The following is an 18,126-nucleotide window of genomic DNA, read 5'->3' on the forward strand; positions in this document are numbered from 1 at the left end:
GGAAGCAGGACTGACCGAGCCTGATCCCCCTCAACAGAGTGCAGGACCCCAGAAGCAAGAAAAGTCCATCTCGACAGCCAGAAACCGCGGTATAGCGATTTGCGGTAGTCCAGAGGAGCTGAAACATCGAAGTGCCACTTGTTTGAAAGATTGGTGGTTGCGAGCGGTGACTGTCCCATTGCAGAGCAGTAGTCCCCAGAAGTTCTCCCTCTTGTCCCCATGACTGAGGCCCAGTAACCGTGAGATCAGCAGAGCTGCACAGGAACAGAAGTCATCTGCTGCACTTTTTATTCAATAAAAAGGTACTGTAAAGTCTGAGAGAACTTACCTCTCATTGTAGAGTTGCTTGCATCTTCTACAACTCGTGTCTAAACAGCTTGTGACCCTACATTTGATTCTTCTTTTCTTCAAACACTTCTAAAACGTTGTGCAAAGATTTTTCTACTTACCTACTAGAAGTGCATCATCCTATATAGACATTTGGCCATTGACTTTTGCCTCGCCTATTATACTGAATGACTCTGCTTAGGGGATCCAAAGTATTTGCCTGCTTAAGAATATTTGTGGTCTCTTGTTGTTCTAATAACCTTTTTTTCTTTTACCAACTTCTAACATTATTCTAAATGCAAACAGTAAGATATGAATGTCCCCAGCACCCTAGCTATTGAAGTCACCTGAGGGTGTAGGTTGTGTCTGTGGGCCATCCCAAAAGGGTGTTTACTGATTTAGAAACTCAGAGTACAGTTTTGAAGTGTATTTGTGTGTTGCTTTTATATTACAGCCTTCTGAAGAAGGCTTACTCTGACTGTTAAATACATTAATAAATGTTTTTTCAAGAAACCTTGTGTGTAAGAGTTTATTTGATTACTTGTCATTGTGAATCTGTGCAACTCACCTACAGCGCACATTGACCCCTCTTGAGATAAGCCTGGCTGCCTAACAAGCTACCAACCTGTGTACTACAGACTTGTACCAAAGGTTGGGTTCCTATTGCCAGGAAGTCAGGGTTGTTGTAGTGCACTCAAAGGGTACTGCATGCAATCTTGCCTAAAAGTAGGGCTTCAGAAAAACGGTCTTAAGAGCTTGTGTTTTAGTATAGGGCCGAGAAGTGTCTTTTTTTTTTTTTTTTTTTTTTTTTTTTTTTAGCAATTAACGGTTTTTAGAGATGCTGTGTTTTTGCTATATGTAAGCTCTGTTTAAGTTCTTATTTAAATCGATAAATATAACTTTTATTTAGTTGCACATATATATTTTTCAGTATACCAGTGTGGCATTTTTTGGGGGTAATTGTATGGATTAATTGCAACTCTGATGGCCTACTTCGCCCTCCTTGAGTTAAGCCTGACTTATCTGCCACAGCTATCGACTCTAGTGATTTGGGGGGGAACTTTTAGGTTGTTTGCACTCCCACAACCTCTTGGTGAGATGTTTGTACGGACCTCATAAGAGGTTTGTAGAAAAATCTCCCTAACAATTACCATTTACTGTGCAGTAGGTATTGCAATGCAAGTGGGTATCCAGCCTTTTTATTTGCGAAAATTCATTTTCTCACCACACATTTTGCTGCAAAACATAGGAGGGTGGTGCTTTGGTCAAGCTATATGGGATGGGTAGATGTTGGGGGAGGATTTGGGGGTCTGTACCCTCACCTGCATTTTGCAGTAAAGAACTCAGTAAAATACCAGAGCTACTTCTGCAGTGAAAACTCATAGAACCATACAAGTGGTTTAGTATAGCGCCCCTCTGTTATGTTTGGTGGCCTCACTGCGCATGCCTCTGTAAACGTCTGAATGGAGCTGGTTTAGGTGGAGTATGGGCTAGCAGGTGCCTTCATGCACGGATGAGAGGGATTATATCGCAATGCAAAATCACAAATTCGAAAATCTCAAATTTGTAATGCAAGGTGCAGTATAATCACACATTACTTTCCCCACATCCCCTCACCCGCCCCCCAACTTAACCTTTGGCGGTGCACTGAGTGCCGCCGACTCCCCTGTCTCCCTGCGACGCCAATTCCCTTCACTTACGTGGATGGGAACTGGTGCCAGAGTTTAAAAAAATGTTTTGCCCGCCAAAAGCGGGGGACATCCCCGCAACCCCCATTCCCATTATAGCAAACAAGGGAGCAGGGTCAGCCTTGCAACCCCCGCTTCCCTTGTTCACTGTAATTGGATCGTATGGTGTAATGTTTTAGGCTATACAAAATTCCTTTCTGTGGATATGTTCATGCACAGAAGTCATGGCTGTAACAGAGCTGGCTATGATTGGAGAGCCGCCAAGAGGTTTGATTGTAAAGTGTCCCCGGACAAGTAGTTTAGGCCCACATGATCAGAGTCCTGCATCAATGATGTCGTCTTTCTAGAGCTTAGAAGAGTTGTAGCCTCTGTTAGGAAATATTTTCTTTTTGCTGCTTTTGTCGCTGATGCCCTTTCTTTTTGCTTTGTTTTGACTCCTGACCTGATGTTTTGGAGGTAAGTAAAGCCTTATCAGGGTTCAAGATTGAGGGGAGCTAGGAGATATTTAGCGCCTGCTTCTAGCCTAGAAGGGCCTAGTTAGCTTGACACTAACCGCTTCCTCTGGCTCACAACGGATGCCTAAAACACACCTTTGTGAATGTAACTTTATGCTTTTGGGACAATCTATAAATACACCTTAGCATACATCTGTATGACATTTAACGCATAAGGGATGGCAGGTAATGGACAAATTATATGTTTGAATGTTATGTGGAAATTAGATTAGCAGAACTCTATGCACTAGCTCCTTGCTTCCCAGTGGTAGCTTCTGGTGTCTGGTTAATGCTGCATACCCGGGAAATGCTTTAGCTCCTGCTTATCCAATCTTAATTTCGATTAGAGCGTATACTTTACCTCCCATGTCTTTTTGCTAATTCTTATGGGAAGAATGATCAGTCTATAAGACTATTATTACAGGGAGACTATGATCCTCATTGCTAGTTTGGTGATAATTCGGCAGTAAATCTGGAGAATTACTGCCAAACTAAATGTCATCTCTTGGTCTCGTAGATTTACAGTGGGATTACAAATCATGGCATGGTTGTGTAATTCCCAATTTTTTTTAGTCCACAGGACTCTGTGGGGGCATTTCGGCAGAATTATCACATATTGTAATGCCTGAGATTTTTGCCAGTAAGGGTGACTGATTCACCGCCAGATTTTTGCTGGATGTCAATACTCAGTCGCCAAACGCGTTGTACGGCATTGCAGTAATGCGTTGGTAATGAAATTACAGCTACATTACTGCCATTTTTACCCCCATCCCTCCAGCCTCACCTTTAATGAGGCCTTATCTCGCTTTGTGAATTGCTTGTATTATTACAATTGCTCACATCACCCTAAAGTGCAGTGCAGTTATGCTTTGTATCCTTAACTTTTTCTGTAGTAGATTTATGGTTACTGTTAAAATGTGCCTAGGATCGGAGGGGAACAGCAGATATTTTCTATTGTGCTTTAAACTTTTACTCGTTCACTTTTGCATTTACTGCGAATGGCTACTATATGTGCCTAACACCCTAAGATGGCTGTGCCACATGGTTTGTGCTTGTGCTTTAGGCATATTATTTGGCCTCATTCCTGCCCTCTCTGGTCTGGTATTGCCATATATTGGAAGCCTTTTCCCAGGCAAAGCTGCTGCTTTCCTGCGCAAAGAGGCGGTTTGTGTGTGAACCAGGATGTGTGGGCTGGGTGCCTGAATGTCTGAGGCTGGAAAGATGTGCGTGTAGCTATCCATGATCTCAGTCAGCAACTCTACTGAAGATGATCCTCATCAGTGATTCGACCCCTGGACTGGTGGGAACAGCCAGTCTTAACCCCTGTTTGAGTATCTGTGCCTTCAGTCACTTTCATGGACCAACTAGTGAACTGTCAAGCTCTCTTGGGCTAAGTCACTGCAGCCATTGCCGTCCCAAGTGCATCCTTGTATCTTGAGGGTTTCAACTTGTAGAACAAGATGCCTGCTCCTTTCATTTACAGCCTTCTTGCATCAACAAAGGTCATGCAGGACATGCTCCTCAGATCATCTCTGGAAGACCTGATCGTGGAGACTAGCGTTGCAATCAGTCTATGCATCCTAAAGGTGTCTTGAGGTCACCCGCTCTGCATAACTCATCCATTTCTTCGTTTGCGTGTTCAGCTTGAAGGTGTGGGGAACTGATTCCTAAGCACTATGACTGACCAAAACTAAATTCTGCATTCAAAAGTGATCTCTGTACTGGCGACCCTGGGGCATTCCTTGATAAGACCAAGCACAGAAGACTGTCTCTCCAACGGATTCCAGAAACTCAGCTGTGGCCTCTAGCGAATTCAGAGTCAGCAGGGTAAGTAAACATATTTTAAATTTCCTCCATGTTCTCCATAGGGGTTACATGGGCGTAACGTCCTGTCCGTAAATCATCCTTTCCTGACTTTGGTTTGTGGAGGGCTAGTCAAGGATCTCTTGCTAAGCCTATCCTAGTGTCTGGAATGGAGTGAGTTTAATGACCTGAACTTTACATAGCTTTTTGAACTTTGTAACATAACCTCTGGCATTGTCCAATCGTATAACTTTGGAACTAATTTTAGGGCACAAGGCACCAAACCATCTTAGAGTTGGAATAATTAAGTGTTAGGGAAACTGTTATGTGGCTATTTTAAAGTGTCTTTACTGAATTACATGCATTTGAGCCTAATACAAATCAGTGTACATGTTTGTACTTGCCTGTCTAACTTGAACTATTGGTGTTCTTTGTGGACTCATTGTAGCCCTAGACTACTCTGACAGCCTTCCTGAAACTAAGCCATGCTGCTCTGCTACCTCACCAGGATTGAGCTTGGCTAGATCTCGTTGTCCCCTGTACACCCAAATAGGGTGGCCTGTCTAAATCAACCCTCCGAGTGGATTTTGGAAATCATTCTTGACAGCCTCTGGCATACGTTTGCCTTCTGAAGAGGAGACTTCTTGTTTGGACTGGGTCTCATGCAGCATGGTTCTGTGAAAGCCAACAGTGCATGCTGTTAGGCTAGTTTTTCTGAAGTCCAACTAAGGGCTTAGTAAAACCATTCAACTGAGGCAGTACAAGACTCCACTCTTAGTATAAGGCTGTACCTGAGTACAGGGTAGCGTAGACCGAGCAGCCAGGCTTATCTTAGGAGGGAGAGAGGGCTGTAGAATCCGTACAATGTTTTTCTTTGGACCATTTTTATTACAATTTCAAACACTATATATTGGAAAAATAAATGGTTTATTTAAATACAAGTTGGCCCAGATAAATCTTGTGGGGAATAAGTATGATCACAGATTATATAAACACAATATGGAAAAACACAACACTATGCTTGACGGTACACAGACCAAAACGTATGACCTTATTGGGAACACCTAGGAGTTCTAGGGTAGTCAAAACCAATAGTTATATATAGATTACTTTCAGTTATACAATGGTAGTAGACCCCATCAGTTGTACTGCGACGCTCACCAATAAATCACATAGTAAGTCAACTGGACAATATACTTTTCAGAATAGTGGAACACTTATTCTAGGAACAGTAAAACACCAGTAACTCTGTTTCGGGATAAGTTATTCTAGGGGAGTTGGACCTTGGGGTGCAGTATTCAATTACAGTTGCTTTGCTTTTTAGTTCAGAATAAGGTAAGCAATAACTCTAACTTATTGTATGATAAACAGTTTGGCAAGATTGTATGCACTACCCTGTGGGTGACTGCACCAGCCTTGTCCTCTTGGCAATAGTTCTGATATGATTGTTTATTTATGTAGCGCCTATACACTTTCTAAGCGCATCAAAGGCAAGGGAAGGGAACAAGGGAAAATAAAATAATTTGTACAGGCCATGAAAAGTAAGGATGTGAAATTAACTATTGTACTCGGCCTGATGACGTTTCAGCTAGTGCAAGAGCTAAGACATGGACAAGGAAGGGAGGGGGAGAGATGGAAGGAAATGGAAACAGACAGGCGACTACCGAACTAGGCCTGACGACATTTCTGGTAGAGCCAGAGAAAAACAAAAGGTGCGAGAGGGGTGCAGAGAGGGAGGGGAGGAACAAAACATGCGACTATCGTACTAGGCCTGACAACATTTCAGATAGTGCTGGAAGGGGAGAGGAACCTAAAGTTTACCAACTTGTGTAGTACATGCCTATACCAAAGGTTGGGTTGAGTGACTGAGCAGCCAGGCTTATCTCAAGAGTGGTCAGTGTGAGCAGTAAGGTTGTTGCACAGAGATTCACAGTGACAAGTATTCAAATAAACACTTACACTCAAGGTTTCTTGATTAAACAATTATTAATTTAACAGTCAGTTGAATAAGCCTTTATTAGAAGGGAGCAATATATAAGTAACACAAAAATATACTTCAAAATCAACACTGTTTCTTTAAATCAGTAAATACCCATTTGGGATGGCACACATATTCTTCCCACACCCTAATGTGACTTAAATAACTAGGACACTGTGGACATTAATATATCACTGGTACATTTAGAGCAATACTGAGGTTAGTGTCAAAAGAAGTTGTTGAGGTAATAAAAACGATGGTTAACATTCTTAAGCAGGCAAGTACTTTTTGAACCCTCCAATGCAAAGTAAATTAACCCTTTCCTGGGGGAAAGGCAAAGCACAAAGTCAGAGGTAAGAGTCTTTCAGGGGGCCTGGGCAGCCAGTGTTAGTAGAGAAAATGTCTAGGTGAGCGGAAGCACTTCTTGCAGGTAGGTAAAAAGCATTGCACAATGTGTTCTAAGTTTTTGTATAAAAATAAAATACCTGTAGGGCCACAAGCTGGGAGGTTGAGGGCAAAGCTGCTAGCAACTTCGCAAATGCAACCAAGACAAGTCTCAACTGAGAACGAACTGAGAACGAACAAGGCTACACGACGAGAGTTACGTCTTCTTAGTTTTACAGTATCTTTGGTTAGAAGAAATTGGTTCCAGCTGGCTTCTGTTACTGTCTGCAGATCCTGTTGTTCCTGGGCCTCAGTCGTGGGGACAAGAGGGAGGACGTCTGGGGACTCCTGCCCTACAAATTGAAAGTCGGCAGCAGCAATGGGCAAACTTCAGCGGCACTTCGCGGTTTCAGCTTCTCACGACTATCGCAAATGGCACCACTGCGGTTCTCGGATACCTCCCTTGCATCTGGGGTGCAGCTCTCAGTTGAGGTGGCTCAGGCTTGGTCAGTCATGCTTCATGGAGTCCCGAGGATCTTCCTGGAGCTTGGGTCTGACTTAAAGACACTTGTTTCTGGTGTACCTCACCCTGCAATCGGTTCCAGCAGCAGCAATGGAAGTACAGCCGGCTCAGAGAGGATTTCCAGATGAGCTCGTCTTCGGGTCGATTGGTCCCACCAACCCAAGGGGAGAAGTCGTCCTTTGCAGTTCTTCTCTAGTCGAGACGAATTCAGAGCTTCAGCACTGCAGCAGGGCTTCACCGGGCAAACCAATGGTCCAGGTGTTGCAGCAGGTGTCTCTTCCAAGTTCTTCTTTGGATTCCTTCGTCCAGTGGTCGACTCTGCCCTCCAAGCAGAAAGCCTCCCCTTTAATGCAGTTTTCTCCCATTCATTTACAGCCTAGCTATCAATCGCACAGAAGGGTGGATGTCCTCCGAGGCCCTTCAGCCAATCTACCTTGGGTGCATTCCTGTAACCAAGGAGACTAAGCACAGGGAGTTTCGGACCCCTCCCTCAGTTCCTGCCCTGCCCAACACGCTGGAGCCAGAGTCAGGCTTCACCAGGGAAACCTGCCAAAGACAAAACTAACAAAGGGACCAAACCTGGTTTGGCGCACAGAGTAAATCTCAAGAAGGACCTTTCCAACAAGAAATGGTGAAAAAAGACCTGGGCCATTTTGACAAAATGGGCACCCATGGGTGTTTTACTGCAGCTGCAATCGCAGCCCGCAGTAGAAACACACACTGGTAGGAAAAAGTAAACCACTGTCACCAGCCATTAATTGTAGAAAGAAAGGGTAACATAAAAATATTACATGAGAAACTAGACAAAGGGGGATACGAAGTAACCCCTCCATCACCCTATGGTAAGATGGTGTGTGCTGGTTCTAGAAAGTTACCAAATGTAAGTAAAGTCAATTTTGCTTCACTTCACTGCTCCTGGAAATGGTAGTTTCAGCAAGAGAATGTATTTAACCCCTTAACTGCCAAGGGTTGCTCCCCCGCCTCCCGTACTTTGGTGATTTCGGAATGTCGCCATTCAATCTCTTGTAACTTTTTTGCTACATGAGATATCTCTACCAAATTTGGCCCCTTTCCTCCCCACATGTTAACGGTCATAACGCCACCAAGGAATCCTAGTTTGCTGTATGTGGTGAGAGAAAATAACCAAAAAGGGAGAACATCTTGTTTATTTTTCAGAAAATGCCAATAAAATGATGTACAAAGAAGCCTGTGGTTTTTTCCTTGTAAGAGCTATTAACAAATGGTTTGCTGTGCTGAATTCGCCATATTCCAGGCTTTCTAGAACTCGGTGAGTGGAAACCAAAAAAACATTTTTATATGGTTACCATCCGTTTTGTGAGAGGTAGGCGGTTTTGCCCTTTTTTCCAATCGGACATAACGTGGACAGAATGGAAGAGGCGGGTAGGAAAGCTGAATGGTAACACAGAGGCATACATTTCTGAAAAGTAGACAAAATTCCAGGTTTAGGAAGGGGTGATTTGCGCAGGCCAGGCAGCAACTATGTAGGGAAAATGTCCATAGTTTGGCGTAAAATTGGGAAAATGACAGGAAAAAAGGTATGTGGTGGACATGGTTGGCCCGGTAAGGTAGTGGATTCTGTGAATTTTGGGAAAAGCAATGCTCCGCTACATTGCCCTGACTGTTCCAGTTAGGAAATCACACATTTTTTGTAATGTTTCACAAAACAAGCAATGCCACAAGCCAAAGACAGAGCCATGGTACACAGCATTGTTATGTAAATAAGGAAAACAAATGTAGTGAGGAATGGCAAGCATACATTTTTGGAAGAGCACAGGCAGACCTTTTGAAGGGTAGGTGACTTGTGCAGGTAACAAAAGTGCATGGTGCCTAAAGCAGCAACTAAATGTAGGTTACATTTGGGAAATGAAAGGGTTGTGTGACAAAGTGCAGCAGCAAATGTATGAAAAAGTTATGGAAACCAAGCGAACACAACAAATGTACTACCTTCCCGCGTTCCTATAGGTGTACCTCACATGTGTGGGTGCACCTAACTGGGCGCAAAGGGAACTGGTAACCCCAAGTCTTTCGGCAGTGAAGATTTTGAGGGATTTTGCTCTTGTGGGCAACCTACAGATTTAGGCCTGGCGTGTTGCAGCCACCAAGGAAAACCGTGAACCCCCGTGCATTTCCAAAAAGATGTTAGGAAAGATTTCATTTTATATGTAATTTTCCCTCCAGTTGTATACCCCCAAACTTTTTGCTGCTGTTTAAAGCACCTTAGTCTGACTTTGCCAGAGAAGCACAGCCTTCAGCTGCACTCCTCTGGGCTTTCGCTCACTTTTTATGGGGAAACTGACATGCTCTTAAGACAGTCAGTGCTGGGAGACTGTTTCCCTTAGTCCTGTTCCAATGTTGCAACTTTTCTGCAACATGTAACAAGTCCACAATGTACCTTACAGTACAGTGCACTTGGGGCTTCTAGTCAATTACAAAGACCCTAGATACTCTTGTAGGGCGTTTTGGGAGATGTGCAGATGTGTCATGGACATGGCTGGTGGCAGCTTATCTTTTCATACAATTTTAACCCTTTCCTGCCATTTAAACTGTGTTAACCGCGTTTGGCACGAATAGGTGGCCTGGCTCCAAAATGGCCATGCCAAAAGGTTCTTTGTCCTGTCCTTTGGCCATCTTGCCCCTTTGCCTTTTCCAGGTCGAGTCAACCCGGGTCAGTCCTTATTTGGACATGCAGTTTCCCGCGAAACACCAAGCTTTCGCGGGCTTCTGCATGCCTTGTGTGTGTGCCTCCAGGATGTGACTGGGGTGTCTGTCCCCAATACACATACTGGGTGCCAGAGAGTCTGGAGTGCTGTGGATGACTGGGACCACCATGGTCCTTGATTGGTCCACGTATGGAATGTGTGTTTGTAAGAAGATCTCCCATTGGGTCCTCTCCGTTTTGGCTCGAAGGGAACTTTGGATAAGAGGAGGCTGAAAACACCCATACCATGTCGATCTCTGGAGTTCTCACTGAATGAAGGATAGGATCCAAGCATCCTGAAATTAAGAAGCAGAGCCGAGGAACCGCTGGAAGGTTTGGCACCCTGAGCCTGCTGTCGTTCCGTGGGACCCCTCTGCATCTGGTCGTCCTAGAAGGTCGGCGAAGACACTTCGACCCATTAGAATAGTGGGACCAACTATTCTCGGCACCTTCAACAAAACCTGCAAGTAAGCCTTCTCGGAAGTGTCCCTGGGCCAACCAATGGGCTGACCAGCTTACGCAGGACCTATGCTCTTTCTCCGCCGTCGTTTCGAGGAGGCCCTCGAAACTTGGTATACTGCTAGGTCTGTGTCCCTGGCACCCTCACCCCGAATTTCATACACTTGGCATTCCCAGGTTTGAAGTGAGACGAGTGCGCCAGGACCAGAGTAAACTCGGTTACCGTGTTGCCCAACCGCGGCAACGATCTTGAGTCCACTGCGGCTGCGGGTTCAAATGTGACAAAAAGGATGTCTCTGCGGCTTTCAGTTCCGCGATACAGTGATGAGTCCCAAACGAGATAGTGGCGATTTCTCCGCTCCTGATGGATGGATCATGCCAGTTTCACAGCAGCAAGCTTCAGGGGCAAGAGGGTCACAAATGCAGCACACAGCCGGATATGGCTGTCGCAAGTGAAATTAACTTTGTTTCACACCAGCACGCATTGCGCGTGCTGATGTGAAACTGAATTAAATTCATCCCCCGGGCCGTGAGGAGGAGCCTACTCCTCACATAGCCCGGGGGTTGGATTTCACTTTTGTGCACTTTTCTCCTCATTGGCACTGCAAAGGTAATGCTAATGACGAGATAGCTCGTCCTTGGCACTTAAGGGGTTAAACCTTTGGGAAATCTAAGACTTCCCTGTGCCACTGCACTGAAGGTGCTATGTGTCGCAATGTAAAGATGGTGCCTATGGAATTTGTCAGACTCCAAAGTCAAATGAAAGAGTCCAAATCACAGAAAAATACATGAGTGGTAAAAAGGTCTAATTCTCTCAAGTCCTAAAGTCCAGCAAAAAGGGCTTGGAGTCTAAGGTAGAAGGGAATTAGCACATTTCTGAGATTTCTCCCTAACATTTCTGCTCAAGTTAAGTAAATCCTGTCACTTTTTCCAGGTGCTATCAGCCACTTAAAGGCGCGTGTAAACCTAAGACTGTGTCTGTCTAAAACAGACCTCGGAAAGCAAAACCCAATATTACTCTTTATGAATCGCTCATGGCTATACATTCAGGGGAAGCAAGACCCAGTTTGGGACACTCACGTGTTTCTTAACAGGAATAGTGAAGTGAAACCAACAGCATTACTTGTGGGAAGAGGCACAACCAAATCACAGTTGAGTAATCTACCCTTACATCTACTTTCTGTTAGAATGGCTTAACAGTTTCTAAGAAAACAGAGGTTACATATACTTTTCAGAATGTCAGAACATTTCTAAGGTAAGTAATAACTTCTGGAACTGTTCACACAGTTACCAACTTATTTTGCAAGTAAGTAACTTTATTATTTTTATTTGAACTTTACTCAGTTATCACTAAGTTTTGTCAAAACCTTCTAGGTTCCGCTAGTAGCGACAGGAAAAGGAGGGTCAAGCAAATACCTCCCCAGGGGGGGCTGGCCAGGCCTCTGTCACAGGAGAGAAACAGCTGACATGGCGGTTTTAGGTCATCTTTCCGCTGGATCAGAACCCAAGACCGGGCCACCCTCAGGCTGTAGACTGATCAAACTCGTGTTTGATCAGATAAACAGTTTGGCCAGGGCTTGGCTCCATCTTGTGTTCTCACCAGAGATTAGTCTGTTCCATAGTTCATCTGTTTGAAAAATCCACAGGTTTTCAGCCAATGAGGGGAGGTATAGCTTTCTACTTTCTGTCGTGGCGGGGCACTCTATCACCAGGTGCTTCAAAGTCTCGATGGCTAGATCGTCTCTACATAATTGACAGCGCTTCTCAACACCATCTCCTCTGATTGTTATAATCTCTCTCGTAGGCAGGAGATTAAGTCTGGCTCTCATAATAGAGTTTCTCAGCTTCTTGTTAGGGAACTTTGCACAGTATTGCAAGGGTTTTTTTCCCTTGTTGAAAGTCGGGGGTAGATGTTTTAAAAGTTTATTCCCCACCGCTTTCTCTGTCAAAATCCAGTCCATGTTTTCAGTTTTTTTTTTTTAATTCAGTCCGGATTTTCTTTCAGGTCTTCCTCCGTACATTCGATTTTAGCCAGGTCATTCTTTCTGGCATTCACCCATTTGTTCAGGGCCTCACATTTACCTAATTCAATTTCTTCTCGAATGATGTTGTATATCGGTAACGTGTCTGACATGATGATTCGTCTGTACAAGCGCATAGCGCTTTGATCGACCATTGACACTAATGGTATGAGGGCCAAGTCTCTCCTTATCGCCGGCATAGCAGTGGATTTGGGTAGATCTAAGGCCGCTTTCCACAGGTCGCCTTCACGTTTGTTCCAAGTATTCCGCCGGAGGTATAACGCCGCCTCCGTTCCGTACGTCAATGCTGGGACCACTTTTGCGTTATAGAATGTTATGGCCGGAATCAAGGAAAATTTTCCGTATTTGTGGTCCACTGCTCTTATTTGGGTCGTTAACCTTTTTCACCTTTTCCCATAGTTGGTTTAAGAGGCTCTTTTCTACTCCGGAGCTGTCCATTTGTATCCCCAAGTATTTGAAACTAGTTAGAATTTCAATTTTGGACTTATCCAGGTAGATCTTTAGATTCTTCGTATTTTTTGCTGGGGACTTTCTCAAACACCATAACTTTAGTCTTCACTTTGTTGAGTTGAAGGTTGTTTTCCACAATATAGGACTCCAGATTAGAAAGTTTTCTTTGAAGGCCCACTTTCGTCTGATCGATCACGATAATATCGTCTGCGTAAAGCAGCAGAGGAATCTGTTTTCCCGATTTTAGGGGGAAAAGATCGAATTTTTTCTTCGGAGAGTTGGTAATCGCCTAAGAATGCCGTAAACAGAGCCGGTGCCAGAGGGCACCCCTGCTTAACTCCTCGGTTCACATTTATCTCCTCTGAGAGCGCACCCTGTTGGTTTAGTTTGACTCTTATTTTAGTATTCGAATAGAGGGCTTTTATGGGGTCCAGTATACTTGCAGGATAGTTCCAACCTTGAAGCTTAGCCCAAAGAGTTTGTCTGTCAATCTTGTCAAACGCCTTGGAGAGGTCCACGAAAGCTAGGTATACCTTGGGCGCTCCCTTTTTGACTTTTGCTTTCAAGATGCTGAGTAGCATGGGATTGATGGAGGTGCAACCATTTTTTTGAAAGCCTGTTTGGAGTCGATCTTTAGCCTTACTGTCTTTTTCCCATGTTCGAAAATGAACAAGTAGGCGAGTAGCGTAAAGTTTGCCTAGAATGTCCACGAGGGCGATAGGTCTATAACTCGCCGGTTCTTGTCTCGGACCCTTTTTATAAATCAGGACTATCACCGCTTTTTGCCATGATTCCGGCACCATGTTCGTTCTGCCACATTCCGAGAAGATTTTGCTGATCATTTCCGCCCATTTTTCTGGAAACATTTTTAAGTCCATATTCGTTAGTCCATCCGGACCCGCGGCTCTAGATGTTTTCAACTTCCGTATCGATGCTTCTATGTCTTCAATATTTGACAAGTCGACCCACGATGTCTCAGAGTTCTGCTGTGTCGTTAGTGTGTCAGTGGTCGGACCTTCAAATTCCACAGTAAAGTATTGGATCCAATTTTCTTCTGCTACTGCGTTAGACATAGAGGCGGACTGGGTGTCCATCTCTTTTATAAACCTCCAGAATTCACTCGATTTTTTTGGTTTGTAATTTCTGCATCATTGCTTCGGCATCGTTTTGATATTGTATTGCTGTGTTGTTTACGCCAGTTATTATAGCTTTTGATTTCCATGCGCCAGATCTTCCAATCGCACTCGGCGTTAGATTTCTTTGCTGCTATTAGAAGTCGACGGCCGACTTTTCTTTTTTCCACTAAGGCTTTGTCATACGTATGTTTGTTGTCTAGGTGATTTTTCAGTTTCTTTGAGCCTTTCACCTGGAAGGAAAGAAGTAAGGGTAAGTAGTTCAGTCTTTCTTTCCTGTCATTCCAGGCATGATCGTTGACTCTCTTCTCCCAGAACTGATTGATTTTCCCAATGTCTTGTTCCGTTAGACGAAGGCGGGTCTGTTGCAGGTTTGTCTCGATCGTCCAGTCATACGTTTTCGATCTCATGATTGTAGTACGCCAGGTACACCGGAGTAGATTGTGGTCAAGATGTAATCCAACGTTGCTTTGGATCCGTTGCGTTCCCATGTCAGACTGTTCGTTTGATTGGGGAACAAAGAGGCAACATTTTGCACATTTCTTTGGCTGATAGCTTCATTCCAGGCTTTACCTCTTTCAACGGTTGAATCGAGACATCCCCGCTGCGCGGCAGAGCATTGTTTGTCACCCAAAGCCTCGGTACATTTAGCGTTCAGATCTCCGCATATGATGAGCTTGATTCTGTCGAATTCTGCGTAGAGCTGGTCTATCGTTTCAGAGATGTTATCGCAGAGAGTTTTGGTTGACATTCTCAGGGGATTCCAGTAACAGTTTATTATGGCCACTGTCTTCTGAAAGCCATTTTCCCTCTCGGCCTTTCCCTGGATTTGCGAGGTCAAGATGACTAGCATTTCGTAGCACTGTTTCCACTTTTTTGGTTCGCTTAGTCCCGTACCTGTTTTTATGGCAGTTAGAAGACCCGATGACGGTCTACCTAAAAGGCCTTTGACTGCGGGGGAGATCAGCACCGAGAACCCATCGAGAACTGGTTGGTAGACGAGCCAGGTTTCTTGTAGGCACAGGATGTCGTAAGAACCCAGATCGACATCTCCGGGTATCGTGAGGTGCATATGGCCTCTTGTGTTCCATGAGCCCAAAATATAGGATTCCTTTAGGGGTTGCTCGCTGCTTTTATCGCGGAAATTGTCGCTGGAGTCGCTGAGGCAAGCTAACCCTGGTCGTTGCGATTTACCATCCTTTTTCAACCAGTTTGTCATTAGCCACTTCCATGGGCCTTTCGGATGTCTTTCGTCTGCCATTTTTTCCTGATGCGGGACCTCTCTATTTAAGTAAGTAACTTTTATAAACACTTACTTTCTTTTCTAGGCAAAAGGCCAAATCCTTAGAAGTCTTTCCCTTATTCTTGGAGCATGAGGGTTCTCAGTGACAGAAGGGGGTCACTAGGATCTAGTGTCCAACAGGCAGGTCAGGTTCTTAAGTAGCAAAAGTCAGAGTTCCTAAGGAAGACTTAGAACAAGTAAGTACTTTACTTGAGAGCTAGGTGAGGGTCCAGGAGCTTCAGAGAAGAGACTCTTGGAGGATTCCAGCAGGGTCCTGGTTGCACTGGACGAGTGGACTCCCAATCACAGAAAACACCTCAAAACTACACAGGAATCATAAGAGACTTAAGGTAAGTAAATACCCAAGCCAGCACAGTACCTCAGCACAAAGGAGTTTGCAGCAGGAGCACTTCAGGATCTGCAGCCGTGAACCTGGTATTCGAATTCCTTGATTAAGAAGACCGAAGACTGGACACTGGAAGAACTTTTGCAGCAGGGATCATGGGGAAGGCTCTAGGCAAGGTTTTCCTCACGGCTGGATGTGGCTCTGTGGATTTGACTCCTTTTTCAGGAGCACAGAATATCACTGGTCGGATTCTTGTCATTTGCACAGTCCAGCACTTGTGAGGACTTTTCGGACTGGAATCTTGCCTCTGGAGATCCAGCAGGATGCCCACCATGTTTCGGCGAGATTCGGAATTTGGAAGACTGTGCACTGCACAATGGCTCGAAGTCCCTGGGTATTGGGGTACTGCCGCCCCGCATTGGTCGCAGCACAGTGTGGGATGGCTCAAAATGCAGGTCTTCTTAAGTCTAGTGGGACTTACCAGGCTCTGGGTCATCATTTTCAGAGTCCCCAAGTCGATTGGAAGGAAGGGCTACAGCAGGCTCTGGTTACACATCAGGGTCTCCGGTTGCTGGAAAGCTCAGCTGCAAATTCCTCATCTTACTCTTCAGTTTTGGTTCCAGTGGTCGACTAACTCTCCAGCTTTCAGGTTCGGACTTTTATGCAGGAACCCAGCCAATCAAACAGCCTTGAAACATTCAAGTTTGTAGTGGAATCTCACACTCGGGCTGGAAGACAAAGGATTGCAGAGTTTTGGACTCCTCCCTCGCTTCCTACCTTCACAGACACTCTGGAGCCTGGGCGGGGAGTCCGCAGGACTCCTGCCGCAGATGAAAATCGCACAAAGAAATTGTCCGCCCTGGTGGTGGGGGGTTGGGGAAGGAACAAGGAATGGTAAAAAGGGCAAAAAAAGACTGGGCCCATTTTGGTAAAATGAGCACCCGTGGGTGCCTTTACCGGGGATGTGCAAGCATCCTGCGGTCAAGGTGCACCGAATTAATAAAAAGGTTCACTGCCATCAGGCATTAAAGTTAAGTTTGTCCTTGTAACATAAATGTTACTTTTAAAATGAGAAAGGGGATACTCTGCATCTCGCAAGCATGCCACATAAGGTGGGGGTGCTGGTCTCACCTAATAAAATGTAAAATGGATCGAAAGATCCTTTCTACCCTTCGAACTGTAGTTCTCACAAGATTAGCCAGAGAAAGTTGGAAGGGGAGCCCCTAGGACAACTCAGCAACAATAGGCACTTATTGCCAAAAAGTTGTCAAAGAGGATAACTTTTAAAAGACTCTATGGAGAGTCTTAAAAATGACACCCATGAAAAGAGCTAAAGATTCTAGGAGTGTGGTAAAAGGGTCCCATTCGGAGGCATAAGGACAAATAATCCACCAGTTCTGGGGTTTACCCAGGTCAGGAAGATTTAACATTGCTATGAAAATCTTACCTAACACATGCTCTTGGTGTGCCCCGGGCATCACCACTCTCTAGCTAGACGTGCAGTCCTGCTATATTGTGAATCCTGAGGTCCTGATCGTGTCTGCAGACCCTGTCAGTCAATTCGGCTTGTGTCCATGAATCTGAGGAACAGCCTTTTCACATTCAGCCTGTGTCTTGTTTGGTCAGAGTACGGTTAGATCCGCCAGACCCATCTGTCAAACTTGTCAGGAAAACGTACTGCTCCTGTGAGCCCTGGAGCCACAAGTCTGCGATATATAGTTGGCAGTTCTCTCTAATGGCCATGACGTATCTCAGGTAATTTATTCCAATTGGGTAAAAGGGGTTGGTTTCCATAGCTGTTTAAAATGTCCCCATCATACCTGTATGCCACAGTGGGTGTACAATGCTCCTTAGCAGCTTACCTTGGCTCACCCAGGGGTTGAGTGGGGGTGGGGGAGGGCAGTGGCCAGCATATAGTAGTCATGTCTGAGCTCCCCCTGAATGAATGGGATTGCTAGCTGCCCCCTTACTTTGCAGGAAACCTACTTTTGAAATTGTACCAATTGCGTCACTTGACTCTTGTGTGATCTACCTTATTGAGCCTATATATTTCCTTTGAGAACACATTTTGGGAAATCTTAAATCACTCAAAGTAGCCAAACCTGGTTACTTCAGTCGGAAATTGTGGAGGACCTTTTCGTAGGCTGGGGATTCGATTCTTTGACTTTAATGATTTTGGATTGTATTTTCTTCTAAATCGCAAAGCTTTAGGTAAAATTGTAACAGTACTTGCATTGGTATTTTAGGTTGTAAAGTGTGGTGTAGATTCCTACTGTGATTCTATATATTTTACTTAACGTGTAAGTACTTTGAAAGAACACTTCTGTGTTCATAAATGTGTTCCTGTGTGGCAATCTATTGTTTAAAAACCTCTTGTTAATTCTACTTCAAATGTATCTCCTCGCCTGCTTAGTTACCCTTAATGCCCTGCCTAGTTAGCAAGTGAGCTTTGTTTGTAGTTCCACTAAGATTGGCTTCTCGGAACCCTGCAAAAGTGG

The 18,126-nt window shown here is 44.6% G+C and overlaps 1 protein-coding gene across 1 annotated transcript in view; it reads left to right on the forward strand.

The window, feature by feature from the left end:
• The window catches only part of IPO9 (importin 9), a 904,513-nt gene that overhangs the window by 485,339 nt on the left and 401,048 nt on the right, over positions 1–18,126 (forward strand). The gene's annotated exons all lie outside the window — the stretch shown is intronic.

Source organism: Ambystoma mexicanum, chromosome 13 (assembly GCF_040938575.1).
Source record: "Ambystoma mexicanum isolate Mex_15411 chromosome 13, UKY_AmexF1_1, whole genome shotgun sequence".
Lineage (NCBI taxonomy): Eukaryota > Metazoa > Chordata > Amphibia > Caudata > Ambystomatidae > Ambystoma > Ambystoma mexicanum.